This window comes from Melozone crissalis, unplaced genomic scaffold (assembly GCF_028551555.1).
Source record: "Melozone crissalis strain CALT ecotype California unplaced genomic scaffold, PUWL_Pcris_2 ptg000107l_1, whole genome shotgun sequence".
NCBI classification, from domain to species: Eukaryota; Metazoa; Chordata; class Aves; order Passeriformes; family Passerellidae; genus Melozone; species Melozone crissalis.
Window position 1 is genome coordinate 2,383,146 of NW_026535884.1, and position 14,829 is coordinate 2,397,974.

Consider the following 14,829-nt stretch of genomic DNA (forward strand, 5'->3'; position numbering starts at 1 on the left):
TTTTTTTTTTGGCAAATACATTGACACATTCATCTCTTTTTCCATGGATTATCTCCTGGGTATTTCAACTGAAAACGTTGTGTTTGTAAACTGAAGAAATTGCTGTCAGATATTTTAGACAGCAAAATGCCAAAATACAGTTTGTTTCTTTTCTTCTTTTTTTCTTTTTGGTTTTTTTTTTGGGGGGGGGTTTCTTTGTGGTTTTTGAGGTTTTTTAAAATGAATTCTGCTTCTCTGATTAACTGAAATCGGCAAAGCCGAGGAATTCTTTCTGCATTAAAAACCCCACATTTCCACAATGTTAGAACTTTTTGGTTGGAAACCAAGCCCAGTGCCAACCCAAACCCACAGAACTGGTTTTAATTGCAAAGATCCCGAGCTCAGAGGGGGACATGTGCACTCAGTGAGCACATGGGGCTGCAGCAGTTCCCCCTCCCCATATCACTGCTCACAAGGTCGGCCTGAATTAAACAGGATTTAAGGACTGGCTGCTATCACCGAGTTATTTTTAAAACACAAATGACAAAGATTAATAATGTTTTTTTTAAATGTGTCAAGGGTACATTCCACACACTGAAATGCAGGGAGGAAAAACAGACGAGGGGAAAAAAGCCCTGCAGAAAATAATCCAAAGAAAAGCTTAACATTTAAATCCCTCCCGAGGGTTGGAGAACAGCTGCCCTGACAGTGACTCCTGCACATGGCACTGCATGGAAAGGTCTGCAGTGCTCAGCTCTGCTGACTCAGAGCAGGTCCCCCCACTCCAGAAAGCAGCTTGAGAGGGGCAGCATCTCCCAGTCCAACCAGTGAGGATGGCAAAGCTGGTCTGGAGCTGCTGGAGCAGCCTCACAGCAGCAGGGACCACCCTGTGAGATATATATCAATTTATTCCAGCCCCCCTGACTTGCTTCCCAGCCCAATTTGCTGTGGAGTCGATGGAAACTTTGCCCTGATTAAAACAAAAGCCAAGGCTGGGCTCTGTGCAGCCCGTGGGGCACAGCAGGCAGGAGCTCTGCCCTCCCTCTCCAGAGCTGTCTCGCAGATAATTCCAGAGCTGTCAATAATGAATCACACAAAAGCCTCCCACCTTCATGAAACTGGCTCTCAACATTTCAGCAAACCATTAAAAAAAATCCTAACAGTTCACAGAATTCAAAAAGCACACAGAGCACAGAAGGGATTTCTTAAATTTTTCTTTTCTTTTTCTTTTTCCCCCCCTCCCACTGGATGGATATTTTGAGGCTGGATGTCTTAACCTGGGCAGCTGGGATGAAGGAGACCCACACAGTGAGCAAGCTCCCGGCCTTGGAGAGACAGCAGGAGAGAAACACTGCAGGGGTGAAGGAGACCCTGGGAGCCCAGCACACAAAATGAGTGATGACAGCAATAAAAACGACATTAATTTCGGGGAAAAAAGCGTAAGAAAAAGTTGAGGATATAAATAGAAACCTGGGAAATCTGTGTGTCATTGTTTTGGAGGATTTGCAAGATGGATGGGTGAAGCTCTGTGGGTGACACAAAATCTGCAGCTCAGCACGTTGTGGGGAGGTGGGTGTGGGATATTCCTGCACTCACATTGCTGACCCCTGCCTGGAATGGCCCAGGGCTGCTGAGCAACCAGCCAGCTCAACACCCTCTGCAAATAATGAGGAGAGTGGAATTACCACCCTGCCCAGCCAGAGCACACACACAACCAGGGCAGAAGGAATACCTTCAGCTAAAGCAGCCTTTAAAATAAATTCTTGCTCAAAAAAGGCAAAGGGGGTTTCGTTAGCTGTGTTTTCTTTTATTTTTTTTAATTCTTTTTTAGTGGGAAGGTAAAAGCTGCAGAGGCCTGTGTGTCTGTGGAGATGTTAATGCCAGGCTGGGCACCCAGCCAATGCATTAAGTGAAATCGAATTCCAGAAACCAGCTTTAATCAGCAGATTTTTAAGGTTAGAACGACTCTCTCCTCTGCAAGGCTTGCCAAGGTTAATTCTGTCCTGAGCAGGCCGAATTAATGGGCTGGACAGAGGAGAACATTTTTTTTTTTTTTTTCATGATTCTCTTTTAAGTTTAGAAAATCTCAAAGAGAAGAGAAAAGGCATTTTGGAGCAGTCTGAGGAGGAACAACACCTCAGCAGCTCATTGACTGCTGTGTGGAGAAAACATTGGCGTCAGCCTGACCCCAGAGGAGCTCTGAGCAGCTCCAGCCAAGGGACACCCGGCTGTGGGGATGCTGTGGTGCCATCACCCATCAGGGAATGTGTCCTTGTCCCTGGAGATGACCCTGAAGGATGCCCTGAGCACAGACCACGTCCTGCCATCATGGGGATCCCTGCTGCACAATGTTGGAATCCATAAAGTTACAGGGTTTTTAAGAAATAGTTAAAAAAAAAGTATAGGCCTCAGACTGAAGTTTTGTTAGCATTGCAGATACAGCAGAAAAGTTTCCCAAGCAGTAGAGCATACGTGACAAATAACAATAAGCCTCTGTAGAATTGGCTTTAAGATGGCAACAAAGTTATTTAATGTATATCTTTAGAAAGTTTGCATGAATAGAGCTCTGTTCTTTGTCTCTTATGAACCAGTCTTTGTTTTAACTACCATTACGTGTGTTTTACAAGACTGGATAGAATGCTTGTCAATGTGTTGTTCTATGTATGATTAGCTGAAATCTAGACTGAGATGGTTTTATGTCATTCTGTATCACCCCACCTTCTTTAGACATTCTGTGTAGATCAGCGAGCTGTTAACATCATGTCTCCATTGTATGTCTTTGAGACTGATGTGCTAGAAATAAAAGCAAAAAGCTCTTCACTAGTCTAGTTTGTCCAGTGTTGTCCATTTTTAGACGTAACTGCCGCAGCAAGTAAGTTCCTTTTTTAAAACGTGAATTCCTGACACAATTAGACCTCTATCTACACTATCAACCCCATAAATGGTGCTCCACAGGACCCCAGGATGAGACCCCCACACCTGCCCCACTGCAGGAACCAGCTCCAGGCATCTCCTGAGCATCCCCACACTGCTGCTGGAGGGCCTGGCCCTGCCAGCTCTGCTGCAGCTCATCCCTTTGCAATTCCAGGGGTAATTAAAGAGGAAAAGCCTTCTCTGTGTGCAATTACAGCTGCCCGCCCTGCCATTTGTATGCAGTGCACATTTGGCATTACCAAACTTCTGAAAACTGGAGGGGGAGGAATATAAAATCAAATTATTAGTGGATTTTTTTTTTTATCCTGAGCTCCTTAAAGTGATTGTGGCTTATTTAAAAATAATACAATAATGCTGAGGTGTTCTTTCTTAACAAGCATACCTTGGGAATGGAAATAAGAAAGCAGGAGAATCAAAAATTCAAGATAGGGTTGGACAGGCTTTGAAATTCTTCTCCCTGGTGAGTTCCACTAGTGGATATTTTAAAAACCCTAAAAACCGCCTAGATTTTGTTCAGATTTTCACACCGAATTCCCAATTCCCTTAATAAGAAGCTAAATCAATCTTTAGAGAACAAATCACGTAAGACCTATGGCTGTACATTATTAAAATATACTTGAGTAATTTTCTTGGTGGTAAGGCTTCAGCTTTCAACACCCCAGGAGCCCTTGGACAGCAGGAGCAGGATCTGTGCAGGTTACAGGGGGAAAGGACCCTGCCCTCTGCTCCTGGATCCATGGTGGGATTGGGAACATGTGCTCAGCTCCCTGGTACATCCCCATGCTGCGGGGATCTCCCTCTCTCGGGATTTTTACCTGCTCAGAGTGACTTTGAGATACGTTAGAAAGTTTTTTTTCTTAGCTCAGTGGTCAAAGAAGGAATTTGAATTCTTCAGTTCTCCATCTCAAAGTTGTTTATGGTATTTTATCTATAAAATTTTTTCTCCTATCCAGCAAAGGTCTGCTCAGCAGGACAGAGAGAGGCACTCTGCCTGCCCCCAGGCAGTGTTATCTTTTTATACTAAAAACTACATATGCAATATTTACAATTACTTTCCAATACCTTTCATCTATGTTAGACAGTGAGCTTCTACTCTAAACCAATCTAAAAATGCCAACATCAAAGCAGAAGATGGAGGCCAATAAGAAGAAGGAGAAAGGCTGGACACACTTAGATTCTTCTATCTTGCTCCTTGAACTCCTATGCTAAAAACTCTAAAAAAATCTATTTTTCACTTTGTGATAAATTCACTATCATTCTATTTAAATTTTCGTAGCTTGTACTTCTTCATATCAGGTTGGTAATTGTTTTTTCCAAGGGCTAAATCAAAGGCTCAGGGGTCTTGGGCTCTGTGCCAGGGTCTCTGAGCCTCCTGGGCAGGGGTTTGAGTCCTCCAGGGCAGCCAGAGGAATTTCCTGGGTTCCCACATCCCTCTGTAATCACTGATCATTCCAGAGCTCCCTCACCAATCTCCATCAGGGAGCAGCACACTGCTGGCAGCACAGCACTGCTGCCAGGGATCAAACCTCCATGGAAAGCCACGAGAAGGGTTGGCTTTGTTCCTCTCACCATCCTGGTGACAGGGTACACTCTCCTGAAGCAGAGGCTGCATCTGAGCCCAGCCATGCTCTGCTCTCACCTTGCCTGCTGTAACCAGCACACATACCCAGGCTGTCTGTACTCTTTGTTTTTGTCTTGTATTGTCATAATCCTAATTGTCCAAATTTTTATTACTCCAATTTTATTACTATTTTTATAACCATTTTATTGCTATTAAACTTTGAAAATTTTAAAAACAAGTGATTGGTGTTTTTCACAGAGGTGTGTCACAGACATTTTTCATGAAAAATCTTTTTTTTAGGATTTTTTCCTCCTGAGAAGCTGAGAGGCCTCAGGAACAAAATGTAAACAATGGTTATCTGCTGCTGTGGAATGCAACAGGTGCATCTGTGATTAGTCTCATGTGGTTGTTTCTAATTAATGGCCAGTCACAGCCAGCTGGCTCAGACTCACTGTCTAAGCCACAAGCTTTTGTTATGATTCTTTCTTTTTCTATTCTTAGCCAGCCTTCTGATGAAATCCTTTCTTCTATTCTTTTAGTACAGTTTTAATATAATATATATCATAAAATAATAAATCAAGCCTTCTGAAACATAGAGTCAGATCCTCATCTCTTCCCTCATCCTCAGACCCCTGTGAACACGGTGACAGAGGCAACAGGAGATTCTCAACATTCCCCCATCCAGACTGGCCCCAGTTCAGCTTTTTAAAGCAGCAAACAAGGAGGGGAAACCACATCTGAACCCTGGGGAATCCCCTGGGCCACATGGCTGCCACCAGAGCTCTTATTTTGACTTAAGGAGTGTCATAATATAGGAACGCATCCAAAATTTCCCATTACTGCTGCAAATCAAAACCAAAACGCTGCTAACCGTGCTTTCTCACTCATCATCTTGGAGAAACACAGATATTAGACAGGTTTGGATTTTCCTCTGACGTTCATAAATAGCAACTTTGATTCAGCAAAGCACAAAGCCACGTGCTCAGATCTCAGCCTGGGCTGAGACACGCTGCTGGCAAGGTTTGCCTTTTATCGATGTCAACAGAATTTAAGCAATTGCTCACACTTTGCCAGGTTGGGCAAGGAGTGCCTGGTACTGACAGCAGATCCCAAAAACATTCTTAACGTTTCCAGGCAGGTGCAAAACCCAGAGAAGCTGAGCCTTCACTTTCCAGCTGTGGCATCACAGCTCAGCTCTGTGCAGCCCTGGGCTCAGCCTGGTGCAGGCATTTTGGGTTTAATCCTGTCAGTTCTTCTCCTGACACATCTCAAACCCCCCCATATGCCCTCAATGCCACTGGTAACAGCTCCTAGATTTGAGTCCAGGGCTCTCCTGTGATGGTTAATCAAGGGAGGAGAGGTTGCACATTGCAGGACATCATCACATCTGGTGGCTTTTGTTAACAAATATTGTTCTGTTTACCTCGGGACTCGTTAGAAAGCAATTTTTGAGATGTTCAATATTTAATGAAATATTTAAATGTTTAATGGGTTCTTTTTTCAAACCCTGTGTGGGTTGTGGGGTTCTGAAGTCTCTGCAAGGATTGCAAGGTTTTAAGTTTCTCGCTGTTGGAAATGAATCCTCTAATGACATTGGCTTAACGACAGAAATCAGCATACGGGGGACTGATGCTTCCACAGGCAGCAACACCCATTGCCCAGCCCACTGCAGGATCATTGCTATGCATCCCCACACCCCCACTGCAGTGCCTGCCTCTTCATAAACGCATATTTCTTTATTAATACAGGGATACTTTAATCTTAGCCTAATTTTACCTTTAGGGAAGCTCTACCCCAAGGCTGCCAGGAGCTCAGACCCTCCAGATGCAGTGGTGTGATTTGTATTCAAAGCAGCAGGTCTATCTGTCAACATGTTTGTCTCCCTTCTCTGCCAGCTCTTATTTATAATCCCATTCAGATTAATGAATGACAGTAGTTCTCATCACAAGAAATTTGATTAATCAATTTAAGTGCTTAATCACCCTGGCCTGGGTGAAAAGCGCACTGGAGGGATGCTGCCTGGATAGGGGCAAAGTTGTGAGATGTAGGAGGAAAACATCCTCACTTTCCCTCATGAGCAGCTCGAGCCAGGAATGTGCACTGGATCCTTGAAGCTTTCCAAGAGCTCAGAATTTTCCTAGGGCCAGCAGTCATGGCCAATTAGTAATGAAATATCCACCTCCTCATCTGACACAAAAGCGTTCCTACTACTCACCTCCCTCCCTGCTACCCATGTTGCTCAAACTGAACCCAAAAAGTGTCAGTCATAAAACCCCCTGCAGGGTGCTGATGAGGATAACACACCTGGTTATCTTGCAGCATCCCACTCCCCATCAGTGCTGCCCATTGTGCCTCAAAGACTCTCACAGCCTGCCTGTGTCACCAGCCTGAATGCTCCAGAATAATCTCCAGGGTTTTCTGGAGTCCTGGGAGGTGTTTCAGGTGAGGAGAAGGAGTAAGGCTGAGCAGAAATCACTGATTTGTAGGACAGAGGCCACACAGTGTGAGCACTGCCTGTAGCTGCTCTTGCAGATCTGTGAATGACACGATAAACCCCAAAAAACCCCTGTGACACAGCTCCAAACAGGCTGTGCTCAACCAGGTGTGCAGGATATGGGAATTCTCACTGGGAAGGATTCCCACATTCACCTACACTTACCTAAACTCAAAGGGAGGTGACCCATTTGGAGCTGGGTACAAACAGGGCAGCACGAGAGCATCTGATGACACCTGTGTGCAAGGGATCACTGAGAGAAGATATCTGATGACATCTGTGTGCAAGGGATCAACGAGAGCAGATATCTGATGATACTTGGGTGCAAAGGATCACTGAGGGCAGATCTGGGTTGGATGAAAGTTTGACAAGAAAGTCTCACAGATATATGTATGCTTGACAGAAAGATTTTTGAATGTAGAACCTGAGAATGAATAGAGATGGAAGCAAGTTTTGATATAGAAGAAAAGAATTGCTGAGCCAGTCTTACTAGATAATTAATATGTTAGTTAGAAGGGGCTTTTATGGCTTAGAGCAAAGGATAAACCCACCTCAAACAAGGAGATGTTTTTACCAAGCAGAAAGAGAGCACAGGCAAACAAGTCTGCCAATGCTGCAAGTAGAAAAAAGGTCTCAGAATTTTTCACTACAAGAAAACTGAAAAACAACTTCTAACTAGAACTGTAACGTACTAACTTTTAGTGATTGGAGAACAGTAACATGAATATGGTAATTACAGTAATTATGATAGGCTATAGGTAAAAGTTAAGGTATAGATTGGTTATTCTGTATTAAGATGCTCAGCAAAGAAAAGTATATAATGCATTGTAACCAAAAGAAAAGTCTATAATGCACTGTAACCAAAACCAAAGTGTCTCCAGACCTGCCTGCAGCTGGAGCTAACAGCTGTGGGCACAGCTCTGTCACCCATGACCCTGGGCTGCTGTAACATCTTGGATATAATAAACTGCATTTTGGCGAGCCCCTGGAGTCCCACACCTCTCATTCAGGCTCTTATTCTGGGTGACACATGCTCCACATGACAGCCAGGCTCCCATACTTTCAGGTGAGGGAAGAGCATTCCCAACATCTCTGAAGTATTAGGAAGAAAAGTTGTACAAGAGATTCTTCTGACTCTACAGGGCTGTGTTCCAAACCAACACTGCCCAGGTGGGATACAAAACCCACAGGACAGGAATTTCCTGGGTCCCTAAACACCATCAACCCCCAGAGTCTCCTCAGCCTGTGCCACCCCACACCACCCCGTGCAGGAGCTTCCTGACTGTCACCGCACGGTGAGAACTGTGAGCTGCAAAATCATGGAGTGTATTAATGTCACACTGAAATATGACACAATACACAAAAGTATTTTATATTTATTCTCTTTTAGAAATGTTAGAAAGACAATATAATGAGAGCACTGCAAACAAGTCAAGCGTTTTCCTCCTAATCTGGCAATAAAAATGTCAAAGAAATGCCTAAAATCCTAATAGGAGAGCAAAAAAAATAATGGGGTGGGCTATAACAAGGATTTAGCTGCAACTTTACTTGAAGGCTTTAATCATGTCTCCTACAACATCAGTGGAAAATCAGATACAAAGCTGCATGAACTATTAATGTCTGTGCTGGTTGCCTCAGCTTATTGGGGGGCTGAGACTGAACAGATCAGGCAGAGGCTAATGAAGACAGGTTGGGGTCAAAATACCCTTGTATCTGGGGAAACTTTGCACAAAAGGAGGATTACTGAGTGGTCTTGGTGGAAACTTGACTGGGGTAGGAAAGGCTGTGTCAAGAGCAGCAGCACATCTCCAGCCCAGCTGCCTCCACCGTGGCCATCATGGGCAGACTGCACCCAAGTGGGAAACCTGGTTATTATCTCTCTGATTCTCTCTTTTGGGAAAGAAAAGAGACCATCACAGCATGGGGGAGCCAGACAAAATGTGACAGTGCCCTGGAGAAATGGTATTTATGGTATTTTTGCAGACACTCAATAGAAACAAACCAAATCTGGAACAGGCCAGGGCATGAGCAGATCATGTGAGGGATGTTTGTCTGACATGTTCCCTGTCTGTCTGACACAGGCAAATCAGGACAAGTCTAACAAATCCAACTTGTAGGAAATATATAAATATCTAAGAGAACTTTGGGGAGCTATTAATTATACATGCAGTTTTATCTTGGATTAATTTTGTGCTGGAATGGACAAGAAGCCTTCGCTGGGATCTTTTTTTGGCAGCCTCCCTTGGGCAACATCAGCCTTGGAGTTATCTGCAGACATCCCACACTGCAAAGGGCTCTGGTTCTGGGTCCTGTTCTCTCTACTCCACTTGTTTACAGTAAATGTTCAATGCTCAATGACCAACACGTGTCCATCTCTGACTTCTCTTTGCAAAGGTGGCACAGTGCCACTGCAGCTCTGAAGCTTCCCTTCCCATTTCAGGAAGCCATTTAAGGTTTTCAGTAGCTCCTGAATTCTGATAATTGAATCCAAGTGCATAAAAAACTCAAAAGGACCTGACTTTCAAACCTCCTTCCAGAGAATCCCTTTATTAAAAAGCATTTACACAACCTAAACCAAATTATTATGTATGCCAATACTAAATCTTCCCATTCTGATTTAAAATCCCTACAGCCTCACAAGCAATGGCAGGAGCTACAGGAAGCATTTAAGAATGTCTTTCTGGACAAGTTGTTGTAGAAATACTAAGTTTATATAGCTTACAACCAACTTATCAATATTTCATTTCTGTCTCAAAAACCCAAACAGAAAAGCAGCAACTTCTCAAGACTAGGGCACCAAAATTTACTGAAGTTCACCACCAGCAAACAGCTGAGTGTTGCTGATGTTCAATAAGCAGTGAAAAGGTCAACATTTTACTGGCATTAATTTTTTATCAGAGAAGGGAAAGCTCATTTTCATGACAGATAATGAGCATTGAAAGGGGTCTGCTATGGCAAGATACACAAAATGGGGGTACTCTCCAAATGAGGTGTCTGAACCTCAGATCCCTTCCTGGTGCCTACCTGAGGTGACATTATCACTGGGATTTATCTGAAGTGACTTTATCACTGGGAATTTGCCTTCTGAATAGCCCTGCAGGGCTATTTAACAGTTATGTCACTTGGACAGCTGAGGAAGGAAAAGACAACCCTAAATACAAAAGCAAATATCTCCCATATGCCCTGAGACATTCCGGAAGGTAGAAACAGAAATGGCAAGCTAAGAGCAAATTTTCTTCTTGTAAAATAATGGTGATTTCTATTCAAAGTGTAGCTATCCATTGCCAATGAGTTATTTCATTCTTTCAGGATGGGACTAGGAGGCAGTGGCATCATGGACCCTGGGTCTGGAGCATCCCTGTCCTCCTTCCTTTGGGTCACTCTGCCTGGGGCTGTCCCTGCACTCCTGGGAGTGGACTGTCCTCCAAGAAGCACCTGGAGTCCTGCCAGGTACAGAACACCAGCCAGGCCCTGGGACCCTGGAGCTCCCTGTGCCAGGACCAGGCTCCCGCAGCTCCCCAGACGCCTCTGCAAAGGTGCAGCCCTTGGGATGTCACTGCCACTCCTCCTGCACACAAACTGACCCACAGGGATTGACTTTCACTGTAAATGACCTGGCACCAGCACCTAATAACAGACCTGGGGGGCTGTGATGATTAATTATATGCAAGGCTTCACACTAATGAATCTTAATGGGATCTCACACATCCCCCTCCAACCTTTTGTACTCTTCAGCTAAGAAGCTGAAAATGCTCACAAAGGACATGAGTGGAATTGCAGGTTCTTCAGCAGGTCACGAGGGTTGAAAAGTCTCCCCCAAATGCATCACTGAGGTCACCCAGGCCTCACTGTGGGAGTGATGGTGGCATCAGGGCTTTGGTTGGCTCCAGCACAGCCTCCTCCAGCTGCAGGGTCCCACCACCCCACAGCCTCTGCACAGAGAAGGGGACCTGGCAGTCAGAGAGCACTGACAAATGAAAGTCAAGTGATTAGCTGGTATGTTCAACAGTTTTGCTTCTAAAGTGCTTTCTGCATATTTTCTCAATAAAAGCAAGACAGCGCTGATGAGCTACATGACAAAACAGAACGCTGAATCATTTTTAGTGCATCACCTCTTCTCATGCACAGGGAATCTTCTGTCTTCCCCATCACAGCCAATTAGAGCATTCACAACATTTCTTCAAGGATGACAGTGATTAGAAAAGATCATGAGACTCGTAAGAGTCAATTCCATGCTTTTTGTCATCAGGTCTGTTCTCTCCATCCTCCTGGTTTCCGGGTATTTTACTGGCAATGGCACAGCAGAATTTTGCTCAACCCAAACAATTTTTTCCTTGACTGCAAGTACAAAGTGCAGCTTTGCTGATGTCAACAGAAAAGATGGTTTTCCTTCAAAACAGCAGGGGTGTGTTTGGGGTGTGGAACAGCAGCTCTGAGCCCTGTCCCCTGCTCCTGTAGAAAACAGCATCCTGGAAACCTCTGTCCTTCTGCAGAGAAGGACACAGCTGGCTCAGGAAAGAGAACTGCTGGAGAATGGTGCTGAGCAAGAACTGAAATGTCATTTGAACATGAAATGACTGACTATTTCAGCTTTTTTCAAGACTGAAATGGTGAAATGCCATCCCTTGAAAGGAGTCCCCTCTTACAAAACCCGGACCCATACATGGAAAGTTAAAACACTTTGTAAAATGTTCACTGTCTGAATCCAGCTCAAAAGGAGATCAGTGCTCTCATGGGTAACTCACAGTGTCCAGAGGTTCACAGAGCTGACAAATCACAAGAAGATTCACAGTGGCACATGCCAATTTAAACAGTGTTTGTTTCATTTTTGTAAGCAGAAGCTTTCAGCATTTGGGAGAAAGGTGCAGACAGACACCCATGTGCTTGTTCACTGCCAAGAGAAAATGCTTTGCTGAGACTGAGCACCGGCTGCAGCACAAAACTGAACAGCAAGATTCTCTCTTGTCACTGAAACCAAGCTGAAGATTCAAGGAAAAGCAGAAGAAAACAGAAAATTCTAGGCTGCTTGCTTCCCAACCTCCCACTGACACCACAAAACTGTCATTAGAAATGAGTCCCACGGGCAGGCAGAAATCTGTTCCCTCGGCCACACAATCCATCATCTCCATCCAATACGCTGCCTGTAGGTTTACAAATCACAAGGAATTTACCAAGTGGCTTTCATAAGGAAAAGTGGACAATAAATCATCATCACACCAAAGCTACTCATGTAACACACAGCTTCATTTTCATGCCAAATTTCATAATTGGTAGCTGTAAAAAAACACAAATGCTTCAAAACTTCCTTATCTGAGCAGTCTTCAAAAATAATGATATAGTATTAAGGATGGACATTAATTCAATTATTCACCTATTCCTTCTTCTCAAATTCCATGCTGAACCTGAAAGGGTAGGAATACAGTCCTTACCAGGGCCAAGGCTGCACTTTGTCCCAAAGAGCTTTTGAAAACAACTGGTTTTACCTGCATTGAGCTCTGGGGTCTGGAGGACAGGGACAGTCCCTCTGGGACTCCTGCCACTGCTGTGCAGTGGCTGCAGCACCTCCTCAAACTTTTGATAAATCCTCCTCTGAAATGGCAATTAACACCTTTTGCAGGTCACTCCACAAGATTAATTTTCCAAGCACAGATTAATGAAAACGCAGACAGAAGTGTTTAGAAAATATTTTCCCTATTAATCTTCATCAGCAGCAGATTACCAGCAGGGCGGATAATGAAGACATCGGCTCTTTAAGGTGAGAGCAGGCAGGGAAAAGGACAGGGCTGCTCTCCCAGGCACCAGCAGCAGCTCTGTCACCACCATGGCCCAGTACACTGCAAATTCCACTGAGAAATTACCCAAAACACGGAGTCCTACCCATGTGCTGAAGGGCAGCTCAGAGGAGGGAACTGCCCAAGAATCACAATTGTCACAAACCCCCACCAGGTTCAAGTTCCACAACAGGAGCACAGACAAACACATTTAAAAACCTCCAGACCCTTCAAATCCGCCAACAGCAAATGATACTTCTGATTGAAAGTTTACCCTCAGGACTGGGAGGCTCCTTTTTGACAGAACTTTTCTCTGCCACACACAGATCTTAAAGGGATGTTTAATTGAATTGGAGAAAGAGTCTGAAACTAATATAGTGACAATCCTGCAGAGGAAACCTGTCCCTGAAAGGAGCCCATGGTCACTGCAGCGCTCATGGACGATGGCTCTGCAAAAAAGATTGAAGCTGTACTTTTTGACTCCCAGAATCCCAAATTACCAGAGAATATTTCATGTTTCTTTCTCGAACAACCACGTCTCGTGCAGTTCAAGCAAACAAGAGTTTCTTTCCTCATTTTATTTTCTTTTCCAGCATTAACCCTCTTTTAAATTAAAAAATGCTATTCTGCCCTTATTTTTCCAAGCTCATCACTGGCAGCGTTGCATTTTGATGCAGTCTGGTTTGGGTTTAGAAAGAGCAAACATGTGGGTTTAGGAACCTGGCAATGTTGCATTTTGATGCAGTCTGGTTTGGGTTTATGGTGTCGGTTTAGGAATCTGGCAATGTTGCATTTTGATGCAGTCTGGTTTGGGTGTAGAAAGAGCAAACGTATGGGTTTAGGAACCTGGCAATGTTGCATTTTGATGAAGTCTAGTTTGGGTTTATGGTGTCGGTTTAGGAACCTGGCAATATTGCATTTTGATGCAGTCTAGCTGAGAGCCTGGTTTGGGTTCAGAAACTGCAAAGATGTTGGTTTAGGAACCTGGCAATATTGCATTTTGATGCAGTCTAGCTGAGAGCCTGGTTTGGGTTCAGAAACTGCAAAGATGTTGGTTTAGGAACCTGGCAATGTCGCATTTTGATGCGGTCTGGTTTGGGTTTATGGTGTCGGTTTAGGAACCTGGCAATGTTGCATTTTGATGCAGTCTAGCTGAGAGCCTGGTTTGGGTTTAGAAAGAGCAGATGTGTGGGTTTAGGAACCTTGCCTGGGGTAAGGAAGCACGCTCCTGCCTGCTCACTACAGAATCAATCAAAGCCGCACTTAATGGAAGGACAGGAAGGCAGTGGGAGGAGAAGCTGAAACCACATCCCGTCCTTTGTCAGCAGCACAAAGCTGCACTCCCTACCCTTCAAAACTCCTTGCAGGCGGGTGGGAAGCACTGCTGAGGCGCTGCGGGTGCTTCCTCCCAGCAGCTCACTCATCCTCCTCCTCCTCTGCACCCGCACAGCCTTCGGACCAGCACCGAGGGCTCGTGCCAGCTCCGAGCTGAAATAAACAGGACAGCTGAATGCAGTGCTAGCAAAGGTGACCTTCAAAGCTTGCTGGTGTTTAAATTCAGTGTGCACCCCTCAGGAATTAGCCATTACCTGGTTAATGTGAGGGATGCCGCTCCAGCATGCCGGAGTGCGCTTTATAATGTGAAAATATCGTCGCTCTCTGTCAAGGTTGGCTTGCAAGTTGAGTTTGTAATAAAAAGGTGTCTCTCTAATGACGTCAAGGAAAAGAGAGGGATGGACTCAGGCTAAGCTGGATTGTGACTGTCAAGACACCAACTCACCTCTCCCTTGCAGAGCAGGGGGACCCAGTGAGGACAAAGTTTAATGCTACCCTGTTTAATGATATTTTCACTGCAACCGAACTGTAAAACTAACTGAGAACTAACATTAAAAAAGGACTTTTATTTTATGCTGATCATTAAGTAAGGAGGTTTCACACTTGAGATCTGTTATATTAAAGGGGACTGAAATTGCTTGTATCAATTACTTTATACTAAGTGGACAGACTTCTTACGAAATACTGAAACTGTCTTGTGACTATAGAGGAGAAAGCAGCCAAATCCTGGGTGGGAAGGGTTCTCTCACCTCCCT

The 14,829-nt window shown here is 44.4% G+C and overlaps 1 protein-coding gene across 7 annotated transcripts in view; it reads right to left on the reverse strand.

Moving 5' to 3' along the window:
• The window catches only part of CAMTA1 (calmodulin binding transcription activator 1), a 242,505-nt gene that overhangs the window by 113,421 nt on the left and 114,255 nt on the right, over positions 1–14,829 (reverse strand). The window lies entirely within an intron of this gene.